The sequence below is a fragment of the Salminus brasiliensis genome, chromosome 1 (genome assembly GCF_030463535.1).
Source record: "Salminus brasiliensis chromosome 1, fSalBra1.hap2, whole genome shotgun sequence".
Taxonomy (NCBI): domain Eukaryota; kingdom Metazoa; phylum Chordata; class Actinopteri; order Characiformes; family Bryconidae; genus Salminus; species Salminus brasiliensis.
The window spans coordinates 16,766,781-16,784,473 of NC_132878.1; positions in this window are offsets into that span (position 1 = coordinate 16,766,781).

Below are 17,693 nucleotides of genomic sequence, written 5' to 3' on the forward strand. Positions count from 1 at the left end.
GTGTATAATGCATTACAAAAACAGATTTCTACTGGGCTCCGACCTAATTTCAAAGCATCTGGTGCAAGATGAACAGCAAACATGATAGCAACTCTCAGTTATTCTCTTTCAAGTAATCATTTTCCAACCAGACGACCCACTTGTTCTGCTGTCACTCACTAAGTAATAGCCCATAACATCCAACTTCATCCTCTTTTTTACAAGGCTGCTTGATGCAAAACGCTATAATACTGGAGTTTATCATATTTGGCATTTGAGAAGCTCATAGATCAGTCTCATATCACATGGATGATGTTGCATGCTGGAGTGGGTGGATCTGTTTTACCACCTCCATAGGATCAGGCTTGGCTCTCTGAGAGCTTTAAAGGATAAACCTCATGGTATTAGCACATATGTCTGGCAAGGTTTGTGTCAAATTACAAGCTTCATTGAAGATTGGCTGCTTGAGTGTGACTTGTATTTACTGTCTTGTATTTAATGTTTGATGAAGTGAATGCAATTGATTGAAATCTGTACCAATTCCATGATACTCACAACAGCTCAAACTTCGATTTTATACCCCTTCAAAGGAGCAGTTTTTGCGCACACATTTTAAGCTCATAGGCTATTTTGGATTTCAAAGGGACATCACCATTTCAAAAGGGATACACCACTTAATCTGTCTGAAGAACTAGCTCCAATTTTTAAACACCCCTCAAGATGAAATACAGCGCATGTATATTCCCAAACCCATGTTATTATAATGATTATAAAGTAATCACACAGTATCTCCAGTAGCTTGTGCTGCAGCAAATACATAATGAACATCATTAGGCTTGTCACACAAATGTCAACATGTTCTTGCTCAGAATAGTTTTAATGAATGTAGAGACTGTGTCAAGTGGATAGGCATTTTAAGCCTGACAGACTGTGAGAACTGTTTAAATGAAAAAGATTTAAAGCAGATGGCAAACGTAAGCCGTAAATGTGAGTCCCCATTAAACATTACTCACTCATATCTGTGTCAGCTTAATTATTCATCCTCAGCTCTTAAAAGCCTCGCCGTATGTTTGGCTAATGTTAAAATAGACTGTCCAATTAACATAGTGAGTACAGCAAGTTTGGATTCACTTTCCTTAAAATGGTTAGAAGGGGTACGCAGGAGTGTGGTTCTGGAAACATGGTTCAAAATGGCATGTCAGTCTATTCTAATGTACAATAATGGCTAGCATACTGGATTCTTATTGATTAAAATCCACAATCTCAAGACAATAGTGGTGGAGTTTGTTTTTTCTCCGAACCAATAAATTCAAACTGACAAGCTTTTTCTGTATCTATGTCTGTTTGCCTGTATCACCCTAGCATACACCTGATTCTTCAGCTGCAGCTTGTGCAAAAAATGGTTGATTGCAAGGCTTCATTTAATCTGCTTTGTTGACTTTCCCTCATTTCATAGACGGCTTAGACCAGCTCATTTCAACTGGTGAAACACTTAATGTTTGAGAATCTACAATGTTCTGTTCAGTCAGGAATTGGTTCAGTTCAGCAACTGAGTATCTAAGGGGCTCTTGCCCCGATTGCAGTTCTTGCTGTAATCTTAAATTTGTTGTGATCTGCACACTGCATGTCTGATCAGAAACAGGGGGTCACAAATGACAAGATCTTTGAAACTGGACTAGACATCATGTCAAACTTTGCACCTTCACATTCTTGAAAGAGATCTCCAAGAGCATTAACAGAACAGAATGACTCAGCCAGTCAGATAAAAAAAAAAGTGGCAGATTGAGAACAGATAATTTTCCTGCTCTGACACGATTGCATTTTTAACTTAAACAACTTCAAAATTCTGCTGATGCTCCAGTGACTGTAATAGGGAGAAGAGTATCTCTATCATTTCTACTCAGGGCTAGGCACGCTCCTAACTGCACTATGTAACTTTGGTGGAGCTGCAGGACAAGTGCTAAATGCTGTGTAACCAAAATCATATTCATATAAAATCCAGTAATATTATTCTACTGTGACAGATGACATGTCTTTTTGTTTATTTCAAATGTCAGTTCCATTTCTATCAGCATGTAAAATATAAGAGGACAGGGGTGGTGGTACATATATAAAAATACATATATTTGCTTGTTACTGAGGTCAAGTGTAAAATTACTTCAGTTGCAAAAAGGATTTTAAATACTCGCTATTATACATACGTGTTATGAATATGGCCCACTGACACAATGTAGTTGAAATCTGGCCATAGACCCCTAAACAGCAAGCCCAGGGCAAAAGTTGGACTAACACCCGAAGAGCACAAGGAAAAAAACCTTGAGAGGAACTTAGAGAAGAACCAATCCTCTTACGGATGACACTGGATTGCAGAATTATGATATAAGCAGTACAAGTTTGCAAGTAAGATCCAACAAAGGCACTGAGGCCACACATGGCCCAGTTAAGTCTGGCCATGATTAGGCACACTACTGATTGTGTAGGATACTGCATATGAGAACACTGTGGTAAGAATGTGAATATGGCAAGATTACACATTCAAAAAGCAGGTTAGGAGTTCATTCAGGGGCCGTAATTCCTGAAGCTAATTACAACCCAGGAACAGAAATTTGAAGGGGTTGTATGACATGGTAGACTATTCATTGAAGTCTCTGGAGCATTCAGTTTAGGCTTGTCATTACAGCAGGCAAATGGATGGAACATGCAAATGGTTCCAAAGTTATCATGCAAGTCAGGAAATTGAAATAAATCAAACAGATTACTTCAGAAAATGCATTATACACATAAGCTCCTCTGACAGCAAAGCAGACAAATTTCATTGAGAGAGACATGGGCGTCAGGAGAGTTTGGTCCCAAAATCTAGGTTGGCATAATGTACATGACAGTGTGTTACCCGAAAAAGCACAGATGGTGGGTGACCCCCGAGCTCTGTCTACAGGCATCATTCCAGAGTGAGTTCATGCATTAAGAATCACGGCCTCTGTTTGGTTTACTGTCGACAAACAGCAAGCTACTATCAGAGAAGTTATGACTGAGATGCAAGTGTTATCCCAGATTAGTTGTCCTGTCAGATCTACATTGATGTGAAAAAGTATTTGATTTCTTCTGGGGTTTTTTTTGCATATTTGACACACTTTTTTTCCCTGGTAGCATAGCCTTCCACAGTAAAAGCATTTTATCAACAAACATGGTAATGGCAGTGTGTTGGTGTGGGGTTTCTTGATGTATTTTTTTTCTGCTGGAAAGTCCTGCAGGAGATGTTCTGGTCATCAGTCCCTGTTAGAATCTGCTGTTTTTCCTTTTATGGCAACCTCTAATTATATAATTAATTACTCTAATGTTTCCACTATGCTTGTACACTGCTAAAAAAATAAAGGGAACACTTAAACAACACAATATAACTCCAAGTGAATCAAACTTCTGTTACATCAAACTGTCCACTTAGGAAGCAACACTGATTGACAATCAATTTCACATGCTGTTGTGCAAATGGAATAGACAACAGGTGGAAATTATTGGCAATTAGCAAGACACACTCAATAAGGAGTGGTTCTGCAGGTGGGGACCACAGACCACTTCTCAGTACCTATGCTTTCTGGCTGATGTTTTGATCACTTTTGAATGTTGGTGGTGCTTTCACACTCGTGGTAGCATGAGACGGACTCTACAACCCACACAAGTGACTCAGGTAGTGCAGCGTCAGCGTAGAGTCCAGAGGCTGGAGGCGCTACCAGGAGACAGGCCAGTACACCAGGAAATGTGGAGGAGGCCGTAGGAGGGCAACAACCCAGCAGAGGAACAGGAGGAGCACTGCCAGAGCCCTGCAAAATGACCTCCAGCAGGCCACAAATGTGCATGCGCCTGCACAAACGGTTAGAAACCGACTCCATGAGGATGGTATGAGGGCCCGACGTCCACAGATAGCATTGCTATTGTTTCTGCAATATGACAATTTTTAAGTTTTTTATGTTTTAATGAGAAGAATACCACAGGCCTAAAGAGGCAAACTCAGAATTGCTTGCCATTTTACAAAAACAGCTTTGCCCCTTTGCTAAAATAGCCACTTTGCTGCATAAGATCATATAGGATTTGAAACACCCACTCTTGTAAAACTGCAGAGAACGGCAGCATCCAGTGAAACTTTCAATTACTCCACACAGGCAGTAAAAGGCTGCTCCGTCTAGCCTAGTCCTCAGTTGTTAATCTCACTCCAAGTGCCAGCATTAAGGCGATAATCGCAGCGCATGTGACAAAAGCAGGGGGAAAAATCTATCCCTAGAGTATGCCACAGAGGCAGGATGGGATTTTGCCTATGACTGAACCAATAGCGATTCAGTCATGCAAACATAATACATATGAACACATGATTTTAATTCCTCTAGAATTAATGGATGTGGTGCTTTAACCACCTAGCATGACCATTTAACCATTTGCTGCCTTTTAATGATTTGCAAGGACCCAAATACAAAAGATAGAACTGAAGCCAGGAAGAGGAGCCTTGGAGCCTCTTTTAACATTTCACGCTTTGTGTTCACACTTTAGTTATTTCTGTTTTTCCAGAGTGCTTCCGGCTGCACTCCTGCCATCTCTTTAATTGCAGTTCTATCAGGAATTTAGCGAACTGCACAATATAACTATATACTCCATCGCTGTCACTCTTATGCTCAGGAACTTAAAAAAGACTTTTAAAAAGCTGTTGTGTGACTTTCGATAAGTAGCAAGCTGCTGAACAGCGGCGTGTTTTAATCTCAGCACAGCTCAACCATTTTCAAACCTTTGCTTCAGAGGCTTCCTGATAGCACCCTTGAATACAGATTTCTTGCTTGAAAGGTCAGGTTGGCCTCTAGACATTTTTGTTGCCGTTTCTCATAAATGAACCAATCATCCGTGCAGACTAACATGTTGACTGGAAGGGGCAGCTTTGTTTTCTTTTGCTCATCAGTCATCAAGACAACAGCCTCTTCAGGTCTATTCTTCTATCTCCATTGAAGATGGCAGTAGCAACATCTTCCTCCCGAAACACTGCAGGAACACACCAAGAGTGCAATGGCTCATGATGGATAAAATAACATGCCATTTTCACACAGATCTGCTGAGTAGAACATTGATAAGGATTTCAAAAGCCCTCGGCTCAGCTCTTGCTCCTCTCCAACATACTTATCATTCATCATCCATCGCCTTTCACAAGAGCACACGCTGAACTCACCCAGGGAATAAGGCCACAGGAAGTCCCTTCGCTCTTACTCAACCATGAATGGCCTACTTTGAGAAAAAAACACACAAAAAAAAACACAGAAAAAGGAATAAAGCTGTCCTGAGTGAAATATGTCACAATCTCTGTAAATATATCTCTCGGTATGAGCGAGAATCGCAGGCAATCATCTATCAAGAGCGACCATATGTTGCTTTTGGGTGGAGAGGGAACGGAGCTTACCGTAAAGCCTGACTTATCCGCAGCATTACAGACTCTAAGAAAGGATTTAGTCTTTAATTCTTGATTAGATAGAATGTCTCTACTGAACGAAAGCGGGGCGATGGGCTGAACAGATACAACCAGCTCAAAGGGAGAACATGCGCTTCGAGCTCGCCACACTATTAAAGGTGAACATCACCACTGGGCATCCAGGCAATGTGATAGAGCTATTATTAGACACTGTGGATTATCAATGAGCAATTAATCCCCTTCCTCTTCTCCATTCCAGCAGAGAGCATCTCGCTTTAGCCTTCCCACCACTCTCCTCTCCATTGACTCTATTGAAGAAGAGTGCCATTTCAGAGCCATCCTGTGAGAAGAAAACCAGCATGAGCCATATTTTATAGGCATTTCTCTACAATTATCAGAAATATGAGAATCTTTTTCGGTGAGAAAAATGGTATGTTTGGGATGTTTTTGTTTACCTCTCGAAGACCAGAAGAAAAACCGAGAAGCTAGCTAGCTAGCCTACGTTTCTCTCAGAAACAGGAGAGCGAAAGAAACCGTTGTTTTTAGCATCTCAGTCAGAAACCTAGCTACGATAATCCTCGACAGTCGTAGTTTAGCTGACTTTATTTCTGTCCAAGACTCTCGGAAGTTCATTTTTTTCGAGTTTCAGCCAAACATTTCAGTCAGAAACCTACGATAATCCTCGACAGTCGATGTTTAGCTCACTCGTTTTTCTGTCCAATACTCTCAGAAGTGTAACAACACCCGTTTATTCGTATCTCAGTCTTTCTGTCTCTCTCTCTCTCACACACACACACACACACACACACACACACTTTTTTCCGTGAGAGAAAAGGAGAGAGCCGTTAGTTTTCAGTGCGCGAGCTCGCTCATGCGTTTCCCGCCCTCCGCTGAGAGCCCGCGCTCAGAGCGCGCGCGCCTCCGCGAGGCTGAGCAGGCAGGACGGTGCGCGCTCTCCATGGAGCTCTAGTGTGAGACGGGGAACTCGGAGGAAAACGGCGCTGCGCTCCTTCTTGCTCTCGCCTTCCAGCCCCTGACGGACGGGACCCTCACCACGGCTGCATCCATGACTTTGCAGACTTGGCTGCTATACGGGGTTGGATTCACTTTGGCATCAGCATTCTTCACCACGCAGGGTGAGTGACTGAGGGGAAAGTTGGGAATTGTGCGTGCGTGCGGTCAGGTTTTTAGCTCTCTGTGGGGACCCACATGTTCCTGGGAGGATGGAAACCGGGAATAGCTTGTTCAAAACCATTGAAAAATAAACTCAGCTTTAGTGGAAGAAAGCAAAAGCGCAGAACGACGGACTTTTGGTTGCTAACGTGAAGACTAGTGTTTGTTTTTAGGTGTGGATATAGCGTTATTAATACAGTAATGGTGAAGTCAGTGGAGACACACCACGCAAAGATAGCAATACAAACAGGCGTGTGAGAGTGAACCACCTCAATGAACTGCCCTAAATGAATGAGTGTCGACTCTAGGGACTAAATGGCGTTTTCTTCATCTTATTTAACCTCATTTTCCCAGTCAGACTAAGGATTAGGTCTCTGAATGGCAGTTATTTAATAGTTATATGTATATCTATAGCTGTAGGTTAACAAAGACATATTATTAGTGTTATTATAGATGTTAGAATAGCACAATTGACACAATGTAATGGAGGTCAGGAATCAAACTGATAAGGGCAAGAAAATGAATGAACAACAATCTATTAATATTAACCATTAATATTATCTATAGCCCCCCACCCTCTCTTTTCCCACATACACACACAGTATATGCAGTTGCACACTCCTACCTTCATTATAACAATACTGCATTAAAGACACGTCTAATTATGGGGGAGCTACCCTCCTTTGAAGAAAGATAGGTCAATGCCAGCATTCAAATTATCTCCCAATATTTTACAATGAGAGCCTGTTTTTTAAATAACACTCCTGATGTTAATGCCGTTCAACTACCCTGTGATACTTTGGAAAACGTAATGGAATCACGGCCATTTGCCTGCCAAATACAAAGGACGCATCAATCATCCATGACTGTTTAATTCACTTCAGAGCTAACAGGGGTATTCAAGACCATTGCCGTCTCTAAATCATGTTAGCCGTGTTGAACACAGGTCCACAGCTTTGACTGATTTGCTATTAATTGAAAACAAATTGACAAAATCCCCTCTTACACCCGCAGAACTGACGCTGGGCTACACTCTAAGCAAAAATGGTCTTATATAGTACTGAAAGGGAGTTCTTTGAATAGTAATGATAGTAGAACCCTTATCAGTACTATATGCAACCATCTACAACCGTTTTCCACCAATAAAAAGAGCCCTTTAATGGGGCAGTGAAACCCCATGTCATCGTTTAAGAACCGTTGCCTTTACTAAAGAACCTAGAAGGCTGTTTTTTTCATTAAAAATAGATACAAATATGCATCTTTTCTCTGGGAGAGTGGAAGGAGTGTACCTTTATTGGACATAATTGGACCTTTGAGAGTATATTTACATTATTTGTACTTTGGTGAACAAAATGTACCTGTACAGTATCCCTGACGAACCCCTGTTTTCCTGACAAGTGTAAAAGAGCAACCTGAGGTACCTGCAACCCTCCAAAAAGATATCATATGGTACAGTATGTTTAGGGAGGCTTCTTTATTTCCGCGAGTCTGCACTTCCTGAGACCTGGCTTTGGTCCCCTTGAGGCATTACATTGATTTCCAACAGTTTTTTTTCTCCCCAAGTGATTTTCATAAGAGCATTTGGTAGGGATTAATGGGCTTCTGAAATCTGGCTGAGAGCTTTGGGGTTGGCTATTTACCGGAGTGGCAGGATAGTGCAGCCTGAGTCCCACAGTAGAACGCTCCAGGGGCGGGGGATGAAGAGGATGTTTTGACAGGCACGCGACAGGAATATCCCAACATTTACTCCACAAGACTAGGAAAGGTCATTGACAGGTGTAGAAAGAGCCCAACTACACTGACAATCCTTTTAGATCTAAAGGAATTATGCTGGTAACTTGGTAGACACTTGGTAAAGTGAAAGCGAGTGGATCAGTGGGTGTCTTGGGACAATGGTGCTGCGATCTCCAGATTGTGCAGTACAGCAACACATTTACCAATCTGATTTTTTATTTATTTATTTATTTTCATTAGAAATACATTACAGTATATTATGGAGTAATGGAAATTATGTTATGGAGTACAAGCTTAAAATGTGGTTCTTCAATGGTTCTTTTGTAAAGGCAACAGTTCTTTATAGAACCATGACAAATACAAAAACCATTTGAATGCTTAAATAGCTGATAAAGGAGCAATCTCTTGTGTATGGCTCTTTAAGACCTTTTTTATACAGTGTCCTATTTATTACCCAAAATAACCCATTTGCAGTACTATACAGTACTATACCTAGCTTGATGACCTAGCTTATTGATTCCAATAGTAAAGGAAATGGTTCTATACAGAATCATGACACTTAAAAGAAGTACTTAGATGCTTTAATGGTTCTTTGCCCTGTTTTCTGTTTGCATACAAGGAAAACCTCCACTTCTTACTACTATTTTAAGTGCGTTTATTATGCTGCTCTCTTGTTTGATTTTGCTGCTGTAAAAACTGACTTTCCCCGTGGGATAAATAAAGTGATCTATCTATCTATCTATCTATCTATCTATCTAGACAGTCCTTTATAAAGAGATCTTCACATTGTTGGAAAACATTTCGTTGATGGTTCTGAATAGAACCTTTTAGATATACATAGCACCAAAAGTGCTTCACCATTGTAACAAGCCAAAGAACACCTTTCAGTACTATATGGAACCTTTTTAAGAGTGCACATGCTTGAACAACACAGCAACAAAAGCAGGACAAACTCTTTTAACACCCTTGAATTTGCAAGAAACCGTGAATGAACAGGTGCCCAAATACATTGTCCATATAGTGTATATAGAACAATGACTGCAGTCTAAGCAAAAAGGTACTAAATGGTGCTAAAATGTGTTTTTTCAACTTGTAATTTTTATGGAATCATTTTAAAGGCTCAATAAAAAGCCACCTACAAGCTACATTTTCGTTTTTTGCAGATCCATTTAACAGGGCAAAGAGCTTTGATAGTTCTATAGTTCATAGTTCTATATAGAACCACTGTCTTTACAAAAGAACCCTTAAAGAACCCCCTTTGTAACAGTGTACTCAAAGACCTATTTGCTTAAATGGTTCTATGACTGGTTACATGGTTTTCTTTATGATGAAAAACCTGTTATAGGTGGTTTATTTAAATAATCTTTAAAAAGGGTTCCACTATCATTATCATTAAGTCAAGGAACACTTCACCCTTCACCCTTCAGTCACTGCAGCAACAGCAAATTTTCACTTGTTTTGGCCACCCTCTTTAAAATAATAGACCAAAATCAGCTCAGGAATTTGCATTAAAAAAATATCAAAGATCAAAGATCAAGCATTGTCCGTCTTGGAGAGTTTTTTTCCACACACCACCTTTCATGTGAAGCACAGAATGAAGAATAAAAATTCTTTTAAAGTGCCAGCTACACAGTGCTGTCAAGCAGTGGATAAATAATGTACTTCGACAGTAAAATACATCACTGTTTTGTTTTTAGTCATCTTTACATTGTAAAACTCAAAATTCTTACCAGCCATGAGATAACTGTACTTAAAGCTGAGTCATAAATCTTAAGGATGAAATTATCATCTTAAAATACAGCCAAGGCATAACATCTATGTATGGAAGATGTGACCTGCACCCTGATGCAGCTTTTTTACTAGACAGGATTATACTTAAATTTTTATCTGCAGTTACACTTTGTCCATGATAATATTTCGATATATCGCTGCTGACACAAAAAAATACTTAACTCTCCATTCTTGACATAATGCAAATCTGGCAGCTTTTCATTGCGTCAAAATTTCATGATTGGACCAATAGATGATCTTTTTACACTCACTTTCCAGTTTTGTCCTGCTCCTGTAAAGTCGTCATTTTGGACATATAAGGTTTTTGTGTGACAGTGACAATATGATTCTCCAAGCTACAGTAAGCCTCTTACCAGATACTGCATTTTAGGAAAACTACAGTGGGGGAATCTGACCATTGATTATTTTCAGTTTGTAAGGATGGCCAAATTGGTATCAGCAATTCAGTATGATTCTCTACACTACATAATAATACATGAGCTATTCAACCCACAAGAACTACAGTTTAATTCTTAATCTTAATAAATTAAGATAATCGCTAGTATTTCCACTGAACTGCTCATGCCTAAAACATTCATACTTTTTAGTTGTGTCCCTCAACATTCACTCAAACTTGTTTTCTGATCACAGTCGACATTACATTTATGGAATGTTCTGCAAGTCACATGTTCAACAGGCAATTGCGTCATTCAAATTTCCTGAAAAAAAGGAAGATTCTTATGGTTCCACACTGACATTTTTACTGTACTTTTCTCACATAGTAAAGAATGGGATGCAAAAGTCAATGCACCCATTTATGTCACGATAATACAAATACACCTGTAACATACAACCAACCACTTGGCAACACTCGAGGCAACCACCTGAGACACTTGAAATACCATAGCAACACCTTTACATCCACCAGGTATACTATAGCAACTGCATACTTAGCAAATGTAGAAGTCACCTGGGATAACATAGCAACCACTTTGCAAAAGCTGTTTTACCCTAGTGACCTGGAAGTGGGAAACACTTAAGCTTTTCTTCAGGAAATACACTTTTCTTGTTTTACATGATCTTGCGATGTTGACTAAGGATTGCTTTGAAGGCAGAACCCTTTTCTAAATCATTAGAATACCTGCATGCCATTAGCTTGGATGCTAGTTAATCTTAATTTGGATATTTGCTTATTCCATGCTCAAAAAGATCATTGTCAGCATGGAAACCATGCAGAAAGTGAGATATTGTTCCTGAAAGGGCTTAACACATTTTCGGAATGGGTACTTTTTTTTGATTCAGTGAAAAACACTTTTAAGAGTTTCAATGACTAAATGGCTCTCCAATCAAGGATCACCCACATAGCTTGATCTTAAAACGTACTTTTTAGGTTACATAATTAGGTTGCACGTATATAAAATAATTAATCAGCACCGAAGAACAGTTGACAACATTTTTCACTTCATTGATATGTAATTAATGTCATTTGTATGTGATGAAATGGTACAATTATAAATAGTGCAGTTGTAAAAAAAAATATATAACTCTTACCAAAATTTGGATTTATCACAGTGGCTGTGTTCCAGTGCCATTACTTTGAAAGTGCGGCACAAATCTGACCCTGTTACCGTGTTACTGCCATTCAGATTCTAGGCATAAGTTGCTGTATAAGCTGATCTGGGGCATTTCTGAGATGCTAAGGAGCTGCTTCTGCATCAGCATAAAAGTCTTCTACATCTTTCTCATGTTTAAACATTAGCAATGGTATCTAATGAAACGTGTTTTGCTGAAAACTACAAATTCATTCAACAAGAAGCCAAAAAAAGGTCATTCTAACATAACATATGTGCATAGGTGCTATGAGGACAGAAAAGTTTTGAATGGAACTTGAATGGGATGCAAAAGTCAATGCACCCATTTATGTCACGATAATACAAATACACCTGTAACATCCAACCAACCACTCGGGGCAACCACCTGAGACACCTAAGCAATCACTTGAATTACCATAGCAACACCTTTACATCCACCAGGAATACTATAGCAACTGCATACTTAGCAAATGTCGCAATCACCTGGGATAACATAGCAACTACTTTGCAAAAGCTGTTTTACCCTAGTGACCTGGAAGTGGGAACCACTTAAGCTTTTCTTCAGGAAATACACTTTTCTTGCTTTACATGATCTTGCGATGTTGACTAAGAATTGCTTTGAAAGCAGAGCCCTTTCTAAATCATTAGACTAGAATTAGAATTAGAATAGAATGGAACTTCTGAGATAATTTGTGAGTGGATAAAATAGAAAACTGAATAAAGCAAATAGTTTTTGAATAGAATTTGCATGGAATTAATATAGTTTTTGAGATATTCTGAATATGTGATTCTGAAATTCCAAAAAGCCAGAATCTGCTGTGGAATGACCCAACATTTTCAGATTGTGAGAATTTTTTCTTTTGGCTTAATTTCATCATTATGTAGCAATTTCTCATTATAATAACAGTTTCAAGATCATTTTGAATGTACGCTGTCTTGTAATTGGGAGAATCGTGGTTCAGTCATTGCCACTCTGGGTCCGGAATGTTGCTTCTGCACATGTAACTTTGGTGGAGCTGCACAAGACCTCTCCAGAGAGCCATGTAATATTCTGTGATAATACCATGTCAGTCCACAGGTTTCTATGTACTGCTGCCCATAAGGGAGGAGGTCAAAGCATGATTTATATTTACAGCAGTGGTGTAAAAGTGAATTACACTCCTCAACTCTAGGGGGAGCTCAGGGGCAAAGCATTCAGTTCTTACATAATGCTGCTTGAAATCATAAACAGATTCTATATGCTCTTGACACTGTTTCCACTGTTTTATTGCTTTTCCACCAGGGAGAGATTGCTACACAACTATTTATTTAGTTTTCCATGTTTTGCAGAATCCACTGGCTTTAATTGCTGTACATGTACATACAGTTTTACAAAACAAAACTTGTCCTTTGTTCTTTCAAGTCCATGGACTGCAGTGCTATGGCTGTAACGTCATCCATGGGCAGAGGTATGTGGATGTGGGCTGCTCCAACCCTGAGGTCATTACCTGTACTCATTCCCACAAAGGCTTTAAACACCGTTTCTGCATCAAGACAGAAAGCAGTGAGTACTGTCTACTGTTCATTATCATACTGATGTATAGACTCAAAACTGGACCGAATAATAGCAGAAAATGTAAGACATTTAAAAAGGTTTCTTTGAGATTCCTGAAAATCCTTGAAAATCTCCTTTCGTCCTCTTTTTTTTGTTTTGTTTTATCATTTACATTTTCATCTGTGGTCACCACATGTCAGCGGTCTGCAAGATATTGTGTGGATGACTCTGTAGTGGCCTACATCTGCATTCCTGCAAATCCTTGATCTTAATCTTCGGTCCAGAGGCATCTTTATCCCTTCTAAATGAAATTAGCGCATACATCTTCACTCATAATCCTAATCTTAAAGGCTATACATCTGTATCTCTGTTACATACATCATACATCTGTTATGACGTTAGGAAGCCCTGCCGTTATGTCCACTGCTATTTATCTGTAACGGATGCCACAGATGAATACATAAGACACAAGATGTTTTGTATGTTGAGCTTTGTAAAACTCGCATTAGAGGCCAACAGAAAACCATGCTTAAATGATTACCTCATTTGGCATGTACAATAGTAAACTCATGAGCTCATAAAATATATGCCAGTTTCATCCCAAATCCACTAATCTTTCTGCACAGGGCAGATCCCAGACCTCAAAAGACTTACATAGTCAATAATGAATCATGCTGACGTGCACCTAAGACGCAGCGTCAATCTTGTAGACATTCGGAGAGCCGGGTGTGTTTGGCAAACGGCTGAGGTAGCACTGTTTTCTACCGGCTCAGGGAAATAACGGGGTCAGAGACTGCTGATGACAGGCTGTCACTACTGAGTTTGTGGACTGACGTGTCGGACAAGGCTGCTTTGAGCCAGCAGGAGGAGGCCTTTGAACACCGTCTTGGGTTTGATCTGGACCTGCACACTGTCCTAATCCCAACAAAGAAGCGTTTCGCTCCTGCTAGAGGCCAGTTGCATAACATGCTTAGCTACATGCGCTCCTTTGTCCTGCATTACCACGAAAGCTTGGACTATCTGCTTGCTTCAGGACACCGCCTATTAATGCAAATTGCACTTTTTTTCAAAACTACCCTAGAAATGATAAGAGGGGGAAGAAAGGTATTATCAGCAAGTTTCCCTGGCGTTATAAGTCTGGCGAATGAAATGAAAGCTGTCACGTCTTGATGTGCTTGAATTTTACTTCATTACTTAGCCTGAGTTTTCCCAGGTAGACTCTGTGCCTTTGATATTCACCATGGTTAAGACTATAAAGTGCCCCATCAGAATTACTGTGATGAAAAGCAGGGCTATTGCACTATTATGTTATTTGCATGCAGCATTAATAATTCATAAACCAGAACATTCATTCAAACAGTTCTGATTATTCCGGGATCTGATATCTTTTCAAACATGTTTGGAGTCACAGGCACGTGTTGATGCATGTAGTTAACCTAATATATTAGAAAGGCTAACCTGATCCGAGTTTCATAGCAAACATCACACCTGCCGATCTGGTGAAGAGAGATTTCAGAAGACTCACGGCTCAGCCAGTTAGGATTTAAGCTGACCGACTGATGACAGTTCATTCTGACTCTGTCATTTAAAGTCATAAACTTAGAGCAGGCATGCTTAAATTGAGCACTAGGACCACCTATAGTTCTGGTACAGTATCTGTGCTTTTCCTATCACTTCTTTGTTGTCTTGCCGTTGCTTTGACAGTGAATAGAATTGTGTGTGTTTATATTGCTTGTTTACTCAATATCTTTGTTTATTTATTCTGGGGTTTTTTTGGTTGTTGTTGCTGTATTTTTAGCAAACCACTTTTCTCATGCTTCTTTCTATTGCTTTCTGTCTAGTTTTATACCCAAACAGGTGGAGCATTGGTTATTGTTAATGTGTTAATATGCATGAGCACATTGACATGTTTATTGGGTGTTTCTGAGGTCATGTGGAAAAATTGTATGTCAGCAGCGCCCTGAGAAACACCACTAGAACTTTATGAACAAGACTGAAATACTGTTCATTCAAGTAGCCTCAGTTTTCAGTTGAACATTTAATACAGTGGTGCCTTAGGGTCACTACTAAAATATTTAAGGTCAGTACTAAAATACTACAAATAACCTGATAAATAAAAGTTGTATGGGCTTTCTTAAATGTATCTAATTTCTGCATTGTTTTTAAATTTGTATCTCAATGTGTGCAACAAATGCCCCAGGTAAATGAGAGATTGGTCTGGGTGGATTACACACCCCCTGTATAAATAAATGAACAAATAAATGAATTAGTGAATAAATGAATGAATGAATGAATGAATGGGCCTAGAAATGATTGTAGTTCATTGCACCCACTCACATACTGTACATTAACATTCCTCCCTGGAGCAGGCAAGAGCGATGGCTTTCAAGTTCAGTACTGGGGACACACTGCCCTGCACAGTTTCAGGTATTCTCTGCACACAGCACACCTGATCCAGCTCATTAAGGGTTTGATAAATAGCTGATGAGCTGGATCAGGGAATAGATGAAACTATGCAGGGCACTGGATCCCTAAGGCCGGACTTGAAAACCACTAGGCAAGAGGATACTTGAGCTAAGCATCTGCTGTTTTTCATTGCAGAAATGAAGATGAAATATAGATCACAAACTTTCAAAGAATTCAGCTTTGCCAAATATAAGCAGCTGGGCATGCAATTCCTGGATTTCTTATTGCTCCATCTATATAGAGAACCACTGCAAACAGATGCGCAATGGTTGACCACTCTTTAAGTCGTTTAATTTTGTCTGTAAAAACAGGTTGTTGTTGTTGTTGTTGTTGTTTACTGTCCTCGAGGGGGAAATTCTTTCCATTTGTCAGCACACATTCAGTTACTCCATGGAAAAAGACTGTAAACATAAACTGTATATAAATATATAGTTATATACACTATATGGACAAATGTATTGGGACACTCATTTATTTATTATTATTATTATTATTATATTTAAAAAATTAGGGTTTTTTTACTCCAACTTTTGTTATTTTTGTCCAGGAAAGGCTTTTTACTTATTTTAGAGCATTGCTGTCAGTATTTAATAATAGTTCAGTGACAAGAGCGTCTAGATTTTTGATGATTATCCCACCTCATTCTAAAAGTATTAGATGTAGCACCATTATCACACGTAACACAGTTCCACTGCTTCACAGCTCATTGCTGGGGGAGAGTCCTATTCTATCAGCAGTTTTTCTATACAGGGACTAGATATGCTGCATTTGCATCTGTTGACATTATTGGGAATTGAGCATGTGATCCCAGTGATAGGGTCAATGCTTATACAGTTGTGCCACTTGGGAGCCATGAATTGAAGAGTTTTTCATTTTGATCCCTGATGTCAACAAGTGTTTCGAGAGCTGAATAACATTAACTGAGCTAGAGTTACCATCATTCAGCACCTTAATGACACTGGCTAGTGTTTCAAGAAAAACAGGGAACCACCATTTTTTCCCCCTCTGAGAGGGTTTAAAACACATAAGGAGCCTCATTGCCTTTTTACAGTGTCCAAACCTTTGCACATGCCACAATTAGTCACAGAATATTTGAATAGTTTGCTGCAGTTGGTTGTATTTATTTATTTTTACTTAAATAAGTATCAACTGTCTTTTTATTTATAGTAGTTGATGCAGAAGTGATGGAAGTGGCATGTTCTCCTATTCCCAACCTTTTTTTCCAAAGTGCTGCTATTATCACAAGTAGACCAACTTTATGACAGCTTTCTGAATTCTTGTGCCCTTTCTCTGCCTCCACAGCGGCTCTTGGCATTGTCCTGACCAGTGGCTGTGCGACTTCCCGGCACTGCCAACAGCAGGAGCTGCCTGGAGTGAGCATCCACTGCTGCGATTCTGACTTGTGTAACAGTGCCCCCCTCCGACACCCAGGCTTACTGCACTACGCCTGCTTGCTGGTCAGCTTAACAATGATGTGGATGCAACTGTGAGGAAGGGTACTGCCTGAGGACAACGGGACTCTGTTTACAGCCGTTCTCTGGAAATGTTGTCAGTGGCAATTCCGTGGAAAACGAAACTCCTGTCATACTTCATCCTTCTGTACTCAGGCTTTGAAAGCAGCTCAAAATGATGTAACATATCATTACATTTCCTCTGCCAGTCAGAAGGAGAATATAAGCAGAATTTATATTTTATGTGGGGAAAAATGGGGTGAAAAGGGTGTTAGTTGTAAATAATTGCGTTGCGCTCATTGTAATCATTGTTGTGTGTTTATCACTGAGAAAAAGAGATGTTGCTTACAAAAACGTAAATAAGATCTGTTTTAAAGCCCTGTGATCAAATGTCTTTTGCCAGTAATACTCTTGCATGGACTATATTTTCTATCATCATGTGGTTTTTCACATATTTTAAACAATTCTCATAAATAGATGGTCCTTTTTTGGGCTGATATTAAGAACTGGCTCATGTGTTGCATGAAAATGTTGCTGTTTTTGGACTGTATATA